Source organism: Rousettus aegyptiacus, unplaced genomic scaffold (genome assembly GCF_014176215.1).
Source record: "Rousettus aegyptiacus isolate mRouAeg1 unplaced genomic scaffold, mRouAeg1.p scaffold_m13_p_1, whole genome shotgun sequence".
NCBI classification, from domain to species: Eukaryota; Metazoa; Chordata; class Mammalia; order Chiroptera; family Pteropodidae; genus Rousettus; species Rousettus aegyptiacus.
In genome coordinates this window covers 22,841,590-22,859,978 of record NW_023416284.1, presented here as the reverse complement: position 1 = coordinate 22,859,978, position 18,389 = coordinate 22,841,590, and the positions used below count along the sequence as shown (strand labels likewise).

The 18,389-nt window shown below is 38.5% G+C and overlaps 1 protein-coding gene, 1 non-coding gene and 1 pseudogene across 5 annotated transcripts in view; 1 reads left to right on the top strand and 2 right to left on the bottom strand.

The window, feature by feature from the left end:
* THRAP3 (thyroid hormone receptor associated protein 3) overlaps positions 1-14,584 on the bottom strand; it is a 65,418-nt gene extending 50,834 nt beyond the window's left edge. For 2 of the 4 annotated variants that reach the window (XM_036231763.1, XM_016147209.2), the window contains exon 1: positions 14,432-14,584. The gene's annotated coding sequence lies outside the window, so the exon portion shown is untranslated. Of the gene's footprint in view, positions 1-4,771; positions 4,811-14,347; positions 14,371-14,431 lie in introns of those variants that run through there. The other 2 variants (XM_036231767.1, XM_036231769.1) reach the window with 2 other exon arrangements.
* Positions 5,797-5,914, top strand: LOC118605004 (annotated as a pseudogene).
* A 3,547-nt stretch (positions 14,585-18,131) lies between the features above and the next one.
* On the bottom strand, positions 18,132-18,250 carry LOC118606728. The gene has a single exon (XR_004952587.1). It is a non-coding gene; the product is annotated as a 5S ribosomal RNA (ribosomal RNA).
* Between the last annotated feature and the right edge of the window lie 139 nt (positions 18,251-18,389).

The window sequence follows — 18,389 nt, the reverse complement described above, 5'->3', positions numbered from 1 at the left end:
AAAGTACTACATGCACCTTTGAAAATTTTTTCTTTCTTTTCAAATTACAAATCGAAAGTAGCTACTAAATCTGACACAAAGGTCAAAACTACCTCTCAGAGTACTACCAAATTAAACTTATTATCTACAAAACTTACTATTAGAAATAATCTTAGCAGTTCTGGAAATCTACCTAAAATGTCTATATTCTCTGGTTCTGGTAATTCTAGAAAATTAATTTGCAACTGATGTTCGCCCAACAGCAATTTACAAATACAAAATATCAAACCCCAAAGCCACCTAGCCACTCCTAGGCAGAGAGTTCCTCATAAAATGCTTATTTCCAGAGCATTTATAAGCACTGTCACAGCTCCCCAGAATCAGCCATATATTCATAAGTTTAACCAGGAAAATAGACTGCTCTAAAAACTTGTTTAACCACAAATCCTATTTACTAAGAGAACTACTGTCATATGTCAAAGTAACCCTTGTAAATGGAGCTTTCCTTCTAAAAGAGCTAATTCAGCTGTTTGACTCATTCCCTCCCTGATTTAGCAATCCTGCTTTTTATTTCCAGTAAATTTGGTTTTAGATTACTATTTTTCCAATTTCTCATGCATTAAAGTTCAGAGACTTAAGCCTAGCAAAAAGGTATATAAGCCACTATACAAAGGTATAAATGTAGAAAGGCTACAATATAAAGCCCCCAAACAAGTCAGGACTTGAGAGTCAGAATATTAATGAATACCAAAACCAATCATATGAAGAAAGTAAAATTAGAACCCCTATATCTCACATCTCAGACAAAAACTCAAAGTGGACTAAAAACAAACAAAAGCAAATAAACATTAAATGTGTAAAGCTTTAAAACTTTTATAATAAAATATAGGAGAATATATGGATGAATTCAGGATAGAGGATTTCAAATAGGATATTACAAGTATAAATCATAAAAGTAAAGCTTGACAAACATCTGTATGTGTTGGAAAATGAAAATGAACCCACCTATTAGGAATATATATTTGCAATACATATATCCAAAAGATTAAAATTCAGACTCTAGACTATACAGAGAACTTCTACATATCAATTATAAAGGCAAAAAATTCAGTCTACGGCCATGCCACCCTGAACAAGTCCGATCCCGTCTTATCTCGGAAGCCAAGCAGGGTCGCGCCTGTTAGTATTAGTACTTGGATGGGAGACAACCTAGGAAGACCAGGTGCCGTAGGCATAAAATAAATGAATCAATCAATCAATCAATAAGGGATTGTAAGCTGACAAGGTCCTTGCAATCTGTGAGGTCAACTAAAAAAATAAAGGCAAAAGATTAATTTATTAAATAAATATTTACTGAACACCTACTATATGCCAAGCACTGTCCTAGGCACTGCAGATAAAACACTGACAAAATAAAATCTCTGACCTCATGAGGGTGAGACATACAAACCATACACTATATTTCAAATAATGATAAAAGCTAAAAATAAAGTGGGGTAAAGGGATAACAGACAATTCAAAAACGGGGATACCTATATAGCTAGCTATACGTAAGGATATTCCTCTTACATACTCATAATAGCAATGAAATATTACATACTCATAATAGCAAAATTTTTTAAGTCTGATACTATCAAGTCTCGTTAAGATGTGTAGCAACAGAAATGCTTACACTGAGTATAAATTAATATAATCCCTCTGGTGAATAATGTGACGTCTAATAAAGTCAAAGATGCGCACATCCTATAACCCATCAATTCCACTTTTAGATATAAACCCTAGAGAAACTCTCTCAAGTTGGTAGAAAATATATATAAGAATAATCTTGGCAGCACTCTGAGTATGAACAGGAAAATGAGTAGAAAGTAGCACATACAACAAATACTATACAATAGTAAAAATGAAGAACAAGATACCACGAATGAATCCCACAAACACAGCAAAAATCACAAGAGTGATTGAGGGGAGAAGGGGGTCCTAGATTTAACTACGGTAGTCGAGCCTTATCTCTTAAATTTATTAAAATTTATTAAATTTCTCTCTTAAATACATAGGTACTAACTGTATCATTCTTTGCACTTTTTGATTTTTAGAATCAAAAGGAAAGTTTATTAGAAAATGGATAGCACTCCAGTGTGGTCTCCTTTCAGAGACAGAGCGTAAGAGGAACTGAGACGAGAACAGTGAGAGAGACAGAGTAAAGAGTCCTAGAGAAAGTGTGAGAGACACCTCTCTGTGCTTTTTTGCACATCTTCATATTACATACTTTTTTTAAAAAACAATGCTGAACACTGTGGTTGTGCTACCTTTGGACTTCCTTTCCCAATCCCTTCTCTAGAGAAAAAACAGATTAATATAATGTCCTATGACAGACAAAAAAAATACAAGCATTCCCATGTACCTCACAAGCTTCTTGGCCACACACATTTACACTTTTGCAAAAAAAAAAAAAAGTTCTAAAGATTGAAACAGAACCCATAAAGCAATACTTTTAAAGTCAAATCAAAGAAATCATTCCACAGTGAAGGATAAGCATATGAAGGCATATTTTGAATACAGGCAGAGTGGTTAAGAATGAGAGCCTTGCAAACACATAATGGACCTGGATTAGTGTATATATCCTGCCTCCACTTCTCTGCAGGCTTTTAAGCACGGTGTATATAATCTTACTCAATTTCCTCATCTCTAAAAAATAGATACACTAATCTTATAAATTTGTCATAACAAATAAATCAATGAACATACATAAAATACACAACACACTGCATTTTAAAATAGCAATTTGAAAAATCAAAGTAAGTTGGAAGGGGGGAAAACAATGGATAGACTCAACAATGAGAATTTTATTTTTCCAAATTGTTTCAGTAGTAAATCAAGGTTTTATACTTCATAAAGACTTTTTCCCCAGCAACATTCTTACATAACCACCAAACAATAAATCATATCCTTAAAGATATTTCCGTTTCCAGAATCACCTTCAAAAACCTAAGATGATAACAAAAACACCTGCACAATGGAAAGCAGAGCTAAATCCCTAGAATCTAGTCTAACTCCATTAGGTCCAATTCAGGTGCCAACTACTCAGAGAGAAAAAAAAATACACTACATGCTTGAAAAATAAACTTGAAACAAGAAATTTAGTTAAAAAGTTTTAAAATATTTTCAACAGAAAACTAATTATTCAAGTTACTATACAAAAAACTGAGCTTTAAACACAATGCTTTATGACTGATGCAGATTTAAAAGTCAGATTTGAACAATGGTTTCTTACACACTAAAAGGAGTAAAGGGAGGAGGACGAACAATCCAGAAGATAAAGCCTGTATGTATCCCTTACAAGTCTTTTGCAGTAATATTTCATACTCAACAAGGAAACCAAAGATCCTGTCCTCCTCAGAAAGTACCTCTTGTTGGCAGCTCTGAGGCTAGTTACCAGAATAAAAACAGGTAAGAAGGGCAAGGTCAAAATTCCAGCCAGAATAACATACTGCACACGAAGTTACAGTTCATGTATACACTTGACGAGCATATAAAATCTTAGTTTCCTAATAACCACAGTAATAATTTAGTTGACAACTCTGAAATTAATTTATCTTTCACTTAAATTCATGGCTCATGTATGCAAATACCTGAACAAGTTAACGATGAGAGTATCAAGTTTTATCAGGAAGCTTGCACTCTGGGTTAACCATGTTAAATTTTTTTTCATTAAGCTTCCTTCTCTCAAAGAGATGTCCCAAAAATAATGATCATAACTAATATGACAAAGCATTTGCAACAGTTAAAGACATTCTTCTGTATAACTCATTCAATAAATTTCAGACCCCTTGCTTTTAAACCAAGAGCCCAACAATGATTTGCTGAGAGACTATTCACTGCAATGGCTAAACTCAAGTGGAGTTTAAAATAATTACATTTTAGTCTACCACCATGCCACCCTGAACAAGCCCAATCGCATCAACTAAGCAGGGTCAGGCCTGGTTAGTACTCGGATGGGAGACCACTTAGGAAGAACAGGTGCTGTAGGTGCTGTAGCCTTAAAAAATAAAAAATAGGGGATTGCAAACTGACAAGGTCCTTGCAATCTGTGAAGTCAACCAAGGGTTGCCTTGCCTAAGTAAATAAATAAAAATAATTACATTTGAAAATTTCTACTGTGCTCAATCAACTAGCACTGTTTACTCAACTGTTAAAACAGCACTAGAGGTCCTCAGTTCCATTTGTGCCTAAATTTGCATAACACAAGATTTTCATCACTTTCACACATCCAAACCATTTAATAGCTATTTAGTAACAAATGACAGTAGGTGACTATTCTAAGTATATAAGATACTGAATTGACAATTTTTCATGTATATTCATATTACTGCCAAATATATACGCTGTAATTCTCTCAAAGGAAGAAAGGTGTATTATCATTTTAAAGATAAAGATAAAAAAAGCTAGATAAATATTATCAATTCTGAAATATGTTCTGTCATTCTACTTGCATCAAGGTGAATCAAAAAGCCTTTGTCAGCTGGTGGATTCAAGTCTATTATTCCTGAATAGGAGTTAAATAATTTAACTTTGGATCTTATAAGCATGACATTAACACACAGATGTTTAATTATCTGAAAACTCTGACCTAACTTATTGGTCAATCTACTCCCTGGACCCTTATTCTGAGTAGTATAGCACAGTGGCTGAATGGAGAGGTTCAGAGTCAGACCTAGGCTCAAATCCTATCTCCCTAAATTAACCTTTTCTGCCTCAGCTTCATCATTTGTAAAACACACAGCTCTTCACTTACCTTTTAAAGTACAGGACTAAATGAGATAATGCATGTAAAATCCTTACATAAGCATTTACTCTGGAAAAAAAAAAAAAAACAAAAAACAAAACTCAATCTATGAAAAGAGTTCTTTAATATTTAGGTTGACCTTACATCCAAGTTTGCTCAAGATAGTCAGTTTACACCTGCTGTCCTAGCGTATTTACAGCATCCCCTTCTCAATAGTGTCCTGGTTCAAAAAGATACAATTATATGGTTACAATATAAACTTGGCAAAAATAAATTTAACAAAAGACAACCATTAAATGTGAGGAAGCGCCGCTATTCCTGACCCAAGCACTTGTAAATTATACAGAAATGGTCACATTTCAGCTGTGTAAATTTTACCTCCCTCTTCTCCCCCCCCCCAAAAAAGAGAATCATAAGCAAATACTATACTCTAGCTATTTATTGGCATGTTAAAGTGTTCAGATGTGAAAGGTACTTGTGTCTACAACTTAACTTTAAAATGCTTCAAAAAACGATGGGAAATGGACAAAAGACGAACAGACATCTCTCCGAATAGACATCTCTCCAACTGCCATAAGCACATGAAAAGATGCTCTAAACATCACTAAACTATGATACCACGTCATACCCATTAAGACGGCTACCAAAAGTGTTGGTAAGGAAGTAGAATAAAAGTACAGTATAGCAGTTCCTCAAAAAGTTAAACAGAGAATTGCCGTATGATCCAATAATTCCACTTCTGCATACATGCAAAAGAACTGAAAGCAGGGTCTTAAAGAGATATTTGTACACATACATTCGTAGCAGCGTTAATCACGAAAGCTAAATGTGCAAGCGACCGAAGAGTCCATTGATGGTTGAATAAGCAAAATGTGGTACATTCAATGGAGTATTACCCAGCCTTATAAAAGAAAGGAAATTCTGATATGCTACAAGATGAATGAACCTTGAGGATACTATGCCAAGTGAAATAAGGTAGTCACAAAGAGACAAATACTGGATGATTCCACTGAGCAGTCATAATCTTAGATACAGTCTATAGTCATGCCACCCTGAAAGTGTCAGATCTCGTCTGATCTCGGAGGCTAAGCAGGGTCAGGCCTGGTTAGTACTTGAATGGGAGACCACCTAGAATATCAGGTGCTGTAGGCATAAAAAATAAAAATAAAAAAATAAAAAATATATAAAATCTTCATTTAAAAAAAAAATCTTAAGAGACAGTAAGTAGAATAGTGGTTGTCAAAGGATGCCGGAAAGAGAGAATGGAGAGATACTGCTTAATGGGTATAGAGTTTCAGTTTAGCAAGATGAAAGAATTTTGGAGATGAGTAGTGGTGATGGTTTCACAACAAAATGTATTTGAAGTGAACTGTACATTTAAAAATTATTTACATGGCAAAATTTATATTTTGTCAAAATAAAAATTTGAAAAAAATAAGATGGAGTCATAAGTGTTAAGATATGTGATAAAGCACATATAACACTAACAAATGTACAATGTAGGTGATGGGTATAAGGGTACTGACGGTACAATTCCTTCAACTTCCCTGTATGCCTGAAATCTTTCATTACAAAATGTTAGAGGAAAAAAAATAATCAAATTGTCATCCCTGCTAAAATATTTGATGCAGAGTAATTAACCTACCCAGTATGAAGGAAACATAAGCCTTACCAGGATGTCAGAAATTTAAAAGCCACCTTATCAAACTAAATCTTCTAAAAGTATTCCTGACTAAATCTTCTAAAAGTTCATTTTAGCTCCATTCAGTGAAATCATCACAACTGTAAAAACACTAACTCGGAAGAAACAGATTCGTCTACCATAGCCCTTAAATAGAATTAAGTTTTAACTCAAACATTCAATATCCTGAAGACAAAATCTGAAGCCCTGAGTTTAGTTCACTTCTAAAAAATAACTAATCTAGGTAGAAATTAAATCTAAAAGTTTATCAGTAAAGATTCTGTATACCACATTATTTTAAGTGTAATAAATGCCTAGCATTTAGGCATTTAAGTATTTAATGCCTAATTTCCAAAGGGGGAAAAAAATACGGTCCTTGCATTAATCCAAAGTCCAGGTCCTGCTCATCCTTTCCTAGATGTTGTTAAAGTGAAGAACAGAAGCTCTACAACGGGTTAAAAAAAATCCTAATCCAGAGTGCTGGTCAGAGATAACAGCATTCTCTCTGCATTAACAAACCCATTGTGGGCTAAATAGTAGGAAAATAGTGATATATAAATGACAGCCAAAGGAAAGTCCAAAACTACTCTTTGAAATCTAAGGGGAGAAATCTGCAACTAGTATGAGGCCCCACCTATGATAGGTAGAAGAGATGCTAACAAAAATACAAAAAGGCAATTTATAGCAACGCTGCCAACAGAATTTTCTGAGGTTGACGGAAACACTCTATAATCTATCTACACTGTTCACTATGGCAGTTCCTACTGACCACCTAAAATATGGCTAGTATGAAAATTATATTTAATTAACTTAAATTTACATAGCCACATGTGGCTAGTGGCTACTGAAATGGACTGCAGATCTAGACTGCAGACCACATACTCAAGATTACTTTTCTCTCCCTAAAAAGCTAAAGCTCTGTATATATTTAATAAACACTAAGTAGGAAATGGAGAGTCACGAAGGTTTTTGAACCAAACAAAATATTGGCTTCTGGGCATTTTTTTATTCATTGTATGATGTCGACAAATATGGTTCTCCAATCTACGTCTCTTTTCTTCCTAGCATTCTACTGTATAAAATGTACTAGAATATAAGTGGGTCCCTAGGATTGTACATTTAGGTTGCTTTCAATTTTTCACTTAACATAAACACAGTGATGACTCTCTATAAGGACCTGTCCAATTATTTCTTTAAGTTATGTTCCTAAAACTATATATAACAGATATCTACTGTATATAACAGATATATACTGTTATTCTCCAGAAAGTCTACAGCAATTTATAGTGCTACCAGCAGGATTTGAGGATGTCCATTTCCCCACGTCCTCACCAACAATAACTGTTATATTTTTTTTTATCATGACAGAGATCAGAGAGAGAAAATGGTATCTCATTGTTGATTTAATCGTTCTGGCTTTCATGTGGTATTTTGCCAAGATAATCTAATTCTCAAAATTAACCATCACAATAACGCTACTGGAGGCAAAGAGAAATTTCTACTGCCATTTGAAATTGAACGGATATGCTAAAGAATCAAGCAACTTGCCCCAAAGTCCCAGTTTAAAAAAACAGCTTGAGAGAAAGCAATGACTTCCACTTCTCATCGCATTCATCTGGGAAAACCAAGGCCTCTAGGTACCACAGATCATATATCTCCACAAGCATGTCCTATTAAATGAACGCTTCAGTTGAAAATATTTTGCTAAAAATGAAAAAAATATTCCCTATTAATCTATTTTCATCATGTATGTATCCTCCAACACTAAGCAGCCTCCACAGCAAAAAAGGGATACAAGAAGCCAACAATCAATTAAATATACTCTCTTCTTCATTCTATACTGTCATTCAACATGGCATTATATTCAAGGCCACTTTAATTGCCCCAGGGTGGCTGAATGGTGAAACAATTCATACTTGCTGAGGGTAATATGTCCAGCAAAACCATATTTAAATTGTACTTGAAACTAATTAAAATTAATTTTAAAATATATTTAAATGACTAATACACCTGAGTAGAAATAAAGGAAAAGGACAAGCTAAAGTTCTATGTTATGAACAAAGACAAAGCAATAATCCAATAATCAACATATTACCTTCTAAATATTCCAGGAAAACAACAGAACTAGCACAAACAATACACTTCTGAAGGAAGGTTTTAAGTATTAAGCTTTCATAATAAACTAGAGAGGTTTATCTTTATTTCTTCCATGGATCCTGTCTACCTTTACTATTCAAAAATACCTAGCAACAAAGGAAAAAAAAAATCACACATACATTAAAACAGTAGAAATCTCTTCTATATATCCAATCCAAACTGTTAACAGTGGCCTGAAGAGAAGGCATTATAAGAAACTTTTACTTTCTACATAATGGATTTCTGCAATGTCTGAATTGTTTCAGCAAGCACTTATCTGTGAGCAGGGGACAAAACTGCCTGCCTGCCTGCCTGCCCCCACCAAGGGTTTTATAGGCTGTGCCTTGCTTAACTAAAACCCTGGTGTAGGAGTTGGGAGGGTTGTATGGAACTCGAAGATTTATTATCTTTTTAAAAATGAAATCCCAAAATATAAAATAGCAATGCACGACTGCTCTTACCGAAATGGGGGTTGGGGGGGCGCTCAGAGCCCTGCCAGCTCGGTCTCTTTCCTAAATAGCTCCTAAGGTACCTCTTCACTCCAAACAGAATTATTTTAAAATCTCCTATCCAATCTATACTCGGCTAAAGTTACTAAACAATCATTATCATAACCTATTTATAGAGTTATCTCAGTTTTACAGAACAGGCTTTAGAGGATTGGTTTTGAACACAAATTTTTATAAAACCAACTTTATAACTCAATAGGTAGGCATATTTTAATAATATAGTTTGGTGAGTTTTGACAAAATAGAATGTATAAACAGCCCCCCATCCAAAATACAGACTATTTCCATCAGTCCAGAAACTACCACCTCTAGTCCCTTCGCAATTTCCCCACCCACCACCATACGAATTACTTTCAACTGCTAAAAAAAATTTTAAAAAAAATCTGAAAAAACTAGGACTTGATAGTGGAAGCCCTTCAAAACGGCCACCCAGACAGCTATCTATTTATTCCCATATTAATTCATCCTTTCTTTCAATATTTACTAAGCCTCTTCTTTGTGACAGAGTTGTCCTAGATGTGGGAATTCAGCAGTGAACCAAACAAATCTCTGCTTTACTCTCTAAAGAGATGGAGACACAATAGATTAGAAATGAGTAACAATGTCCCACAGTAACAATGCACAGTTAAGGGGGAATTATCAGTTGAAGGGAGTACTATTACAGATAGGTTACATGCATACAAAGGGGCATCAAAATGGCCAAAGCTGAAAATGTGATACAGCAACTCCTGACAGCTAAGTAGTAAAAACTTCACAGCACAGAAAACAAGTCTTTGTAAAGAATCACTATTATATCTGAAACAAGAATGTCTTATATTAAAAAAATTACCCAATTCTCTTTCTTTTGGGCCTTCTGACTCTGGCATCTGACCAACTAACTCGATCTCCATTTTTTTTAATCTGATTTCTCCTTCATTTTTAATGATTTTTTCTTCCCTGATATCCCATAGCCTGGTAGCCAAAGATATTAGTCAAGAAACCACGACACATAATTTGGATACACTAGGACTATCTTCTTAGGAAGCCCTGATGTAATGGAGAGCCCTGGAGTGAAGAAATCTCCTGGGTAACTTTTAAAAAGCAGTCTCACCTCTATGATTTCCTCTACCGATCCTTTATTTATCCTGCCCTTATTTATTAAAAGAGAGAAAAAGAAAACTGAGGTATTAAACCCCCAAGGGGGAAAAAAAAAAAAAACCATGAAGAATTACTGAAAGCAAAGCAGTGGACTTCACAGAGGCTTATTTTAAAAGAAAACAACTGGTTCTTATGTCTCAGGAGAGGAACCAAAAGTCTTCTAATTAGACACACAGCAACTTCTCTTTGCTTGGCCTTCTATCTTCTGAAACAAGCCAAGCTATGCACTTACAACATTCCAGATGCTGAAAAGCAAATCAGGCAGAACAAAAATGAGGACGCTGCACATATGCCAACTAAAAGGCATGGGCAGGGGTCAGATCAATGCTTTCTCAGAGTTCTTGGGTCTATTTAGTTTGGAAACAAAATAATTCGATATACTAGGTGTCCCCCCACACACACACAAATATGCCACTTCAGCTCCCTCTACTAACCTTACTAAAATTTCCTTCTTTTTAGAAGAAGGCATCAAGACAGGAAAAAAAAAATTAATCATGATGTTAACATTAAGACAGCAGAATGACTTTAATTGGGGGTATTAGAGACTTATATACTTAGAACAAGGATAGCAAATTAAAATGCCCACAGGCAAGTAATAAAATAATACAAAAGTGTAAGATGATAAGTGTCAACTAACACTGCTCCATGTCAGGGATACATGGCAGGCTGTGGTGAGGTCTGTGACAAACAGGAGAGGACGTGCCCCAACTACAAAAAATAGCTGCTGCAAAGCCTAAACACAGGTCGATGGCTGCCAGATCTGAATTTTCAAAAGCAGCCTGAATCCACATTTTTATGTGAAATCGCCCTAATTTTTTAATGTTGACAACTAATTCAAATTTACAACACTCTGTGAGCCAAACAAAACACATCTGCAAGCTTTCAGTCCAGGAGCCTTCAGTTTTCAGCCTCTCCCATAAAAAGAAAAATACCTGGTTCTTTGGGAGAGCTCTTTGAGGTAGAAGGCACACCCTATGCTTCCAACAACACACTATCATCTGAAAACACATGACAAAATATGGCTATACATCTGAAACCCCTAATTGTTGAAGGAAAGCAAGAAATTATCCTACTCTTCACACACTAAAGAAGCTCCATTTCTTCCACCAAATTAGGAACTGTAAACAAAACCCAATGGAAGAAAACATTGGGAAATATTTTTGTGAAACTGAGTTCACTAACATTCAACTTCCACAGTATGTACATCAGCTCAGGCTTCTAAACAAAAAAACTAAAAGATGATTTCTATGGCATAGCACTTAATCCTGATTTCAAAAAAGTTCCCTGCAAGACTAATTAAAGAAAGTTAACCTTTTAGAAAGGGTACCCATGACTCTTACTCTCCTTACTTTTTTCTGGGTTATAAACCTACAGTACAGCTCTTCCAGCAGTGGTTCTTAACACTTTGATACTAGGGAACATGATAAAAGGTAACAATCCTTTCAGAATATACACTCTCTCACAAAAATTTTAGAGTCCATGGGCGCCCTATAGTCCACAGACCACGGATTAAGAATAGAGACCATTAAACCTACGCAATCTCCAAACTCTGTTTTTCTCACGGATACATCTCTACTCCATCAATCTACTTCAGGCATCCACCATCACCAGCCTGGACTAAGACAATGGCCTCTTAATTGTGACATCCACAATTGATATCAATTAATTGATAACCACAATCCATTTTCCACACCTCTGCAAGTGATTTTAAAATATAAATCAGACGGCAACACCTCTCATCCATCAGGCGGCTTCAAGGGCTTCCTTAAAAACCTTAGCTCTCCATCTCATATTTAATCTAACCACTCTTCTTTGTGTCAGCCACACTTGGCCTTTTCTACTCTAAAAGCATGCTAAATTCTTCCCATCTTCAAGTTTTGGCACTTGCTGTTCCCTCCACCTACAACAGTATTTCCTGCAACCCTATGAAACTAAAACTGTCTCTTCATTACCTACCAACAAGAAGAAATTCTCCTCCTTGAAACTAATAAAATAAAAATAAAATAATTCTCCAACCACCCTCAGGTCTCTTTTTTCAGTGTCTAGTAGAATTCCCTGCTTGATACTGCCACATCACTCTTAACTTGTATTTTACCTGTTGTCTTCTCCCACTATACTATAAATTCCCAAAAGGCAGGACCCCTTGTCTCACAGCCCCTGTATTCCCAGAGCCTAGCACAAGGGGTAGGGCGGGCCTCAGGCACTATTTGTTGAATCTACCAATCAAATACTAAATCAATCTTAGATGTTTACAGAATGTGTGAACCAATCCATCAAAATCTAATATTTGAGAGAACAGCATTAACAACACTTCCTTCAATTCAGGATGTCATTATGCCCAATAGAAGAAACAGGCTAGCACTTCAAGATTCTTGGTGGCGAGCACCATCCACACTAAAAAACAAATTGTACATCTTAGACTCTCTCCCACTCGGCCTCATCCCTCCCCATCTCGGTGTTAATCTCAGAAATACTCCAAGCTTCCTCCCTCCAATTTCTCAGTACAAAAAGGACATTCCTTTTGCAATCTGTAACTTCACTGGCTAAACCAAATTTAAAAAGTGCCTGTACCTGATATTAAAGAAATATGTTAAAGAACTTATACTGCTGCTGTTGCTATTACTACTGCCACCACTACCACCGCTAAAATTGGACTGTACTTAGTCTGCAAACCAAAAACAACAGCCTCCAAAACTGAAGGGCTTTCATTCATGTAAAGGTTTAAAAAACAAAGATGGACTTGTATTGGACATAAAGGTTTTAAGTTAAATAGTAGCTTATAGAAACTTCAGCTCATCTCTTCTACAAAATACAATCGAGCCTAAACGTCTGCAGAAAAAATTTGTTTTTGATATTGCTAAAGTGTGTGTACGCTTGTTCACAAAACATTCCCAGCAAAGAACTAAGCCCAATGTGCTCCACAAACTGTTCATGGCAGCAGCCATATTTGGCTCTCTAACAAGTTTCTATATGATACACACCTAAGGCTGTCTAGATAACAGACCAGACTACAACACACAGTATTCCCATAAACAAAATAAAAAGAAGGGCCATCTGAAAGAGAAGATTGGTGCGATACATGCTTTTCCATCTGGGCCCACGATCTAGAAATCCTATAAATGATAGTGATAATGATAATAATAGTATTTAATACACATCAGATGAGCTAAGCAGTTTTCAATTTAATCTCATTTAATCTTCACAATAATCCTAGAAAGTGGCCAGTTACCGCTATTTTGCAAATAAAGAAACTGAGGCACCTGGAAGTGAAGCCCCTTGACTTAAAATCAAAAGCTGGCAGGACCAAAATTTGAACCAAGGCAAGCCGGCTCCAGGACCCTTCTGTTACGCTGTGCCCTGAAGCTTCACTGGCTCTCTCCCCTAAGGTTCTACCATACTCTGAAGCTTTTCCTTCAATCCAATTAACAATCTCCCCGTAAACACTGTACTACCACTACTGATGGCTTCCAACTTCTGGGAAACCGGCGCCACTCGCCAGCTTCTGCCGCCATGCTCCTTCCCTAAGATTTAGAAAGGCAAACAGAACAGCTGATAAAAGTTGGTTAGGGGCTAAGGGAGGCAAAGAAAATTGCCTCATATAAGCAAAACACACGCCGATCACCACTGGAATGCAAGTTGGCCTCTCCAGCCTAAGGGACTGAAATAAAAGAAGGCGCACAAATGTACCCGTGGCAGATAAACTTGGACTATGCCTCCTCTGGCCACACAACAGAAAAGAACGGAAGAGGTACGAACATTACTGCCAGCCAGCCACATGCGCCCTAGGGGAAAACAGAACCAGGCCAACGGAGACTAGTGGGGGGCGGGGGAAGGGCACTCAAGAGTTCCGGGAAAAAGAGAAATCCAAATAATTAGGTTCAGACAACTAAAGAAGGGATGAGGAGGAGGAGGTGGAAGCCGCTCCGCGGCAGCTTACAAAAAAGAGAAAGGTAGAAGTTCAGAAAAAAGGCGGCCCTGAGCGTCGGGAGCTAGGCCGGAGAGAGGGGAAGCCCAGTAGGGAGGAGAGGGGGAGGAGCCGGAGGGAGTGGGGCCCGCTCAGAAGAGGCCAGGAGGTAGGCGCGGGGAAGCGGCTCCGCGCCAGGCCGGCCTGGAGACACTGACCCAGCCGCCACGGAGAAAAGGTAAAAGATGAAATGGCTGAAGTCGGTCGAACTGCTCCGGTTCCTATCCGACGGGCTCACTCACCTGGGCCCACCGGAGCGATCGCAGCCGCAGCCTCGCAACGGCACAACCGGCCCGAACCTCGCCCCCGCCCGACAGCGCGCCCCGCGTCCCCGCTCTACGACGGCGGCAGCGGCGGCGTCGCCTCGCTGCCTTCTGGGAAGTGTAGTCCTAAATTCGTCTCTCTTCGCCAGCTTGACGATGTTCTAAACTACATTTCCCACAATGAAAGGCGAGCGTTGGTCCCGCCGCTTTGCGTCACGCGCCAGGTTGTCGGCAGTCACGTGGGTTGCGCCGTTCCATCCCCTCCCCCGCCTGGGTGGCCTGGAGAGGAAGGAGGGAGGTGGACGGAAGGGGCGGAAGCGTTGCTGACGCCACTGCCCCCACCATTTTGGATCCAGCCTGGAGGGAGGGCCTCGGCCCCACCCACTCGAGGCCTTCCTTTGCTGTCGAAAAGCCTCTGAGCTGAGAATTTGGTCTCCTGGCTTTCAGTCACTAACGGGCCACCTCTCGCTTTATGACCTTGAGCATATTATCTCCCCTTTCTCAGCCTGTTTCCTCCCCGATGAATTGAGACTTGTAATTTCTACCCCACAGACTTGTTGTGAGGTTCGGACAAAGGCACATGAAGTCGTCTAGTACACTGAAAGCGCGACTCAAATGGAGTTGTTTTTATTGTGATAGTTTGACTTCGAAGATCCCGGACCCCGGTTGGGCAAAGATCTCTCTAGCCTCATCTCCCACCTCCTCGTCTCCCACCCCCATTCCCGCCTTCCATGACCATGGGAACACGGAAACTACGAAAGTGTCCTGAGAAGTTTGTTAAAATGGATGCCACTCACCTATTGAACCGGAAGTTTCCTGGAGTGTAGCCTTGTAATCTGCATTAGAAACAGACTCCTCCAAAGATTCTTAGGCACAAACAAGTTTGCAAATCACTACATTTATCAGGGTTTTGCATAAGCTAATTTTTGCTGGAATTCCTGCCCTAGTGACTCGAACCTTTAAATACTGAGTTCAGATGTCCCCTCTTCCGCGAAGCCTTCCAATTTTTCTGGCTCCTTCCCGTACTCTTACAGTACCTTTGAATTTTGTTCTGTAATTATCAGGGCCTGTGTTTGTCTTCCCCACCAGACTGTGAGCTCTTTGAGAACAGAGATTAGTTCTGATGGACTTCTGCATTCCCAAGGCAAAGTAAACAAAGTAGATATGAATATATATTGAAGGAATCTACTGATTCCTGCGGGAGAACCTTACCAGGATCAACTCAAGTGTCAGATCCCTTGCATATCAGTCCTTACCTTTACTGGCCTCAGCAACATTCCTTCCACACTGCTTATGTTTTCTTTTTCCTTTGAGCTCTTACTGTGGGCTGCATGCTGTTTAGAGCTTCTTGCAAGGTTCTGATTCAATTTAATTTTCAATTCGCAGGTTTTTCTCAGTGTCTACTACATGTCACGCCCGGTGCAAAATCTATGAACACAGAGGTTAACGACATAACACAATCATTCCTCTGATTTTCTAAAATACTCTATGCTGGATCTCTTCTTCTCTCACACCTCTCTCACTTCCCTGGCTCAGAAAGTTATCCCACAGTACCAGCCTTCTGCTCCTCTCCTCATTCAGATTCTTTCCCTGAGTGACCTCTCCCTTTGTCATACTCAGGTGGCTTTGTACATCTGTTCTATGCATTTAACTCCCTTATCTACATCTTAGTATCAACTCATAGTCCCAGATGTTTGAGAATCACCATCCCCTAAGTTCCCACTGGTATCTATCTCAAACTAAACCTGTCAAAAATTGAACTTTTCTTCCTTTCAATACAGCTTTACCTAGTTAATTGTGTAGTTAATTGTTCTCATGTCTGTGTTCTCCACTAAGCTTTGAGTTCCTCTCAAGGAAGAGAACACCTTACTACTCCATTCACATATTGAACACCTACTGTGGGCAAGGCCCTGTACTAGAAGCCCAGGAGGAAAATAGTAAATAAAACAAATGTGGTCCCTGCTTTCACAAGAGCTTACTTCCAACTGGAAAGACAACATTACGAAGTCTATCACATGCATAATTAATTATCACTGTGATAAGTGCCACACAAAGTATATGGTATATACTGTGACAACATAGAACAGGAGTCACAAACTACAGTCTACGGGCTAATGTCTTTGTATGGCTAGAGCTAGAAATTGCTTTTATGTTTTTAAATGACTGGGGGAAAAATTCAAAAGAAGAGTAATATTTCATGACACAAAAAATATATATAAAATGCAAATTTCAGCATCCATAAATTAGTTTATGTATTATCTGTGGCTGTTATGACACAGAGGTAAGTAGTTGCGATACTGTATGACCTACAAAGCTTAAAATATTTACTATCTGTGCTTTACAGAAGTTTGCTGACTCTTGGAATAGAATCTGGAGGTCCTGACTTAGGCTAGAAAGTCAGAGGAGGTTGCCCTGAGTAAGTGACCCATAAACTTGTAGTTTAATCAAGCCAAGAATTGGGGAAGAGCATTCCAGGTGCGAAGAACGACACATGGGAAAGCCATGTGGCCTGAAGGAACCTGGCACATCCTAAATACTGTTAGGCCCACCATTGACTCTGGAGTGTAATGAGAACTAAAGCACAGGAGCCTGGTGAGGTAGTAAGGAGCCAGATTCTTGTAGGTCTGATAGTCCAGGTTGAGGATATTAAATCTTAACTCTGAGAGCAATGAGAAGCAACTGAAAGGTTTGTAAGCAGGAAAGGGATTCAGATTTCCTTTTTTAAAGGATTATTCTGATACAATGTGAGAATGGATTAGGGCAAACCAGAATAAAAATGGAGAGACCAATTAGGAAGTTATAGAAGTCCAAATGAGAAGACACAGTGGCTTAATCTAGTGTGTTCTCAGTGGGAATGAAGAAAAGTTGGTGGATTGAAAAGATGATCAAAGATATTTAGGAGATCAAATCTACAGGTCTTGGTGATGAATAAGGGAGGGAGGAGTCAAGGTAGACGCCCAGGTTTCTGGGTCGAGCAGCTATGTGGATGGAAGTACTATTGCTGCCTCCCTACTCTACTCTGCTTGTGCAAATCTCCCCACACTCATCACAATGTACTAAAATCATCCATTACAGGTCTGTGTTGCCTGCTGAGAGCCATCTCCTAGATAGCAACAACTAGCTTGTTCTTTTCTTCCTACGGCCTGACAGTGGGCTAGGCACAGAATTGGCAGCAGTAAATGTGTAGGGTTTTTCCTTTGTTCTTTCTCTTTTTCTAATAGGAGTTCTTCTAGCCTTCTGATCTACCAAAATCTCAGAGGAATTCTGGCTTCCTCTTTCTACCTCATCTACCATATGGCATCAGTCACAAAGTCCAATGTTTTCTGCCCCCAGAACATCTGTTGAATTTCCTACCACTCTGTTTCAGGCCCTCCTATGTCTTAGCATGTTAGAACAATGCCTGAACCAGAGTAAGGGGTATGCAAGTGTTGGCTATGATTAAGAACTCTTCCCTGGCCTCCTGACTTCTTGCCTTTTTCCATCCAGGCCATCCTTGGGAAGGTAGTCAGAGGGTTATCTCTCAAGTACAACTTTGAATATGTTGTTTCCTAACTCCAGAGCTCTCAGGTTCAAACCCTAAATCCCCAATGTGATCTACAAGGCCCCACATGGTCTAACTTCTGACAATCTCTCCAGTTTCACCTTCACTTTCTTTTCTTTTCTTTTTTTTTCTTTTTTGTACCTACAGCACCCGGTCTTCCTAGGTGGTCTCCCATCCAAGTACTAACCAGGCATGACCCTGCTTAGCTTCCGAGATCACATGGGATCAGGTGTGTTCAGGGTGACATGGCCATAGATTCACCTTCTCTTTCAAAGGTTCTCCATTTGCATAGGGATGAAAGGTAAGCTCAAGACCTTCCCCCATCTGTCCTCCATGACCTCATCAGCCTCAGCTCCTTCATACATAATGCTCCTGTCGTGTGTGCTATTCTTGACC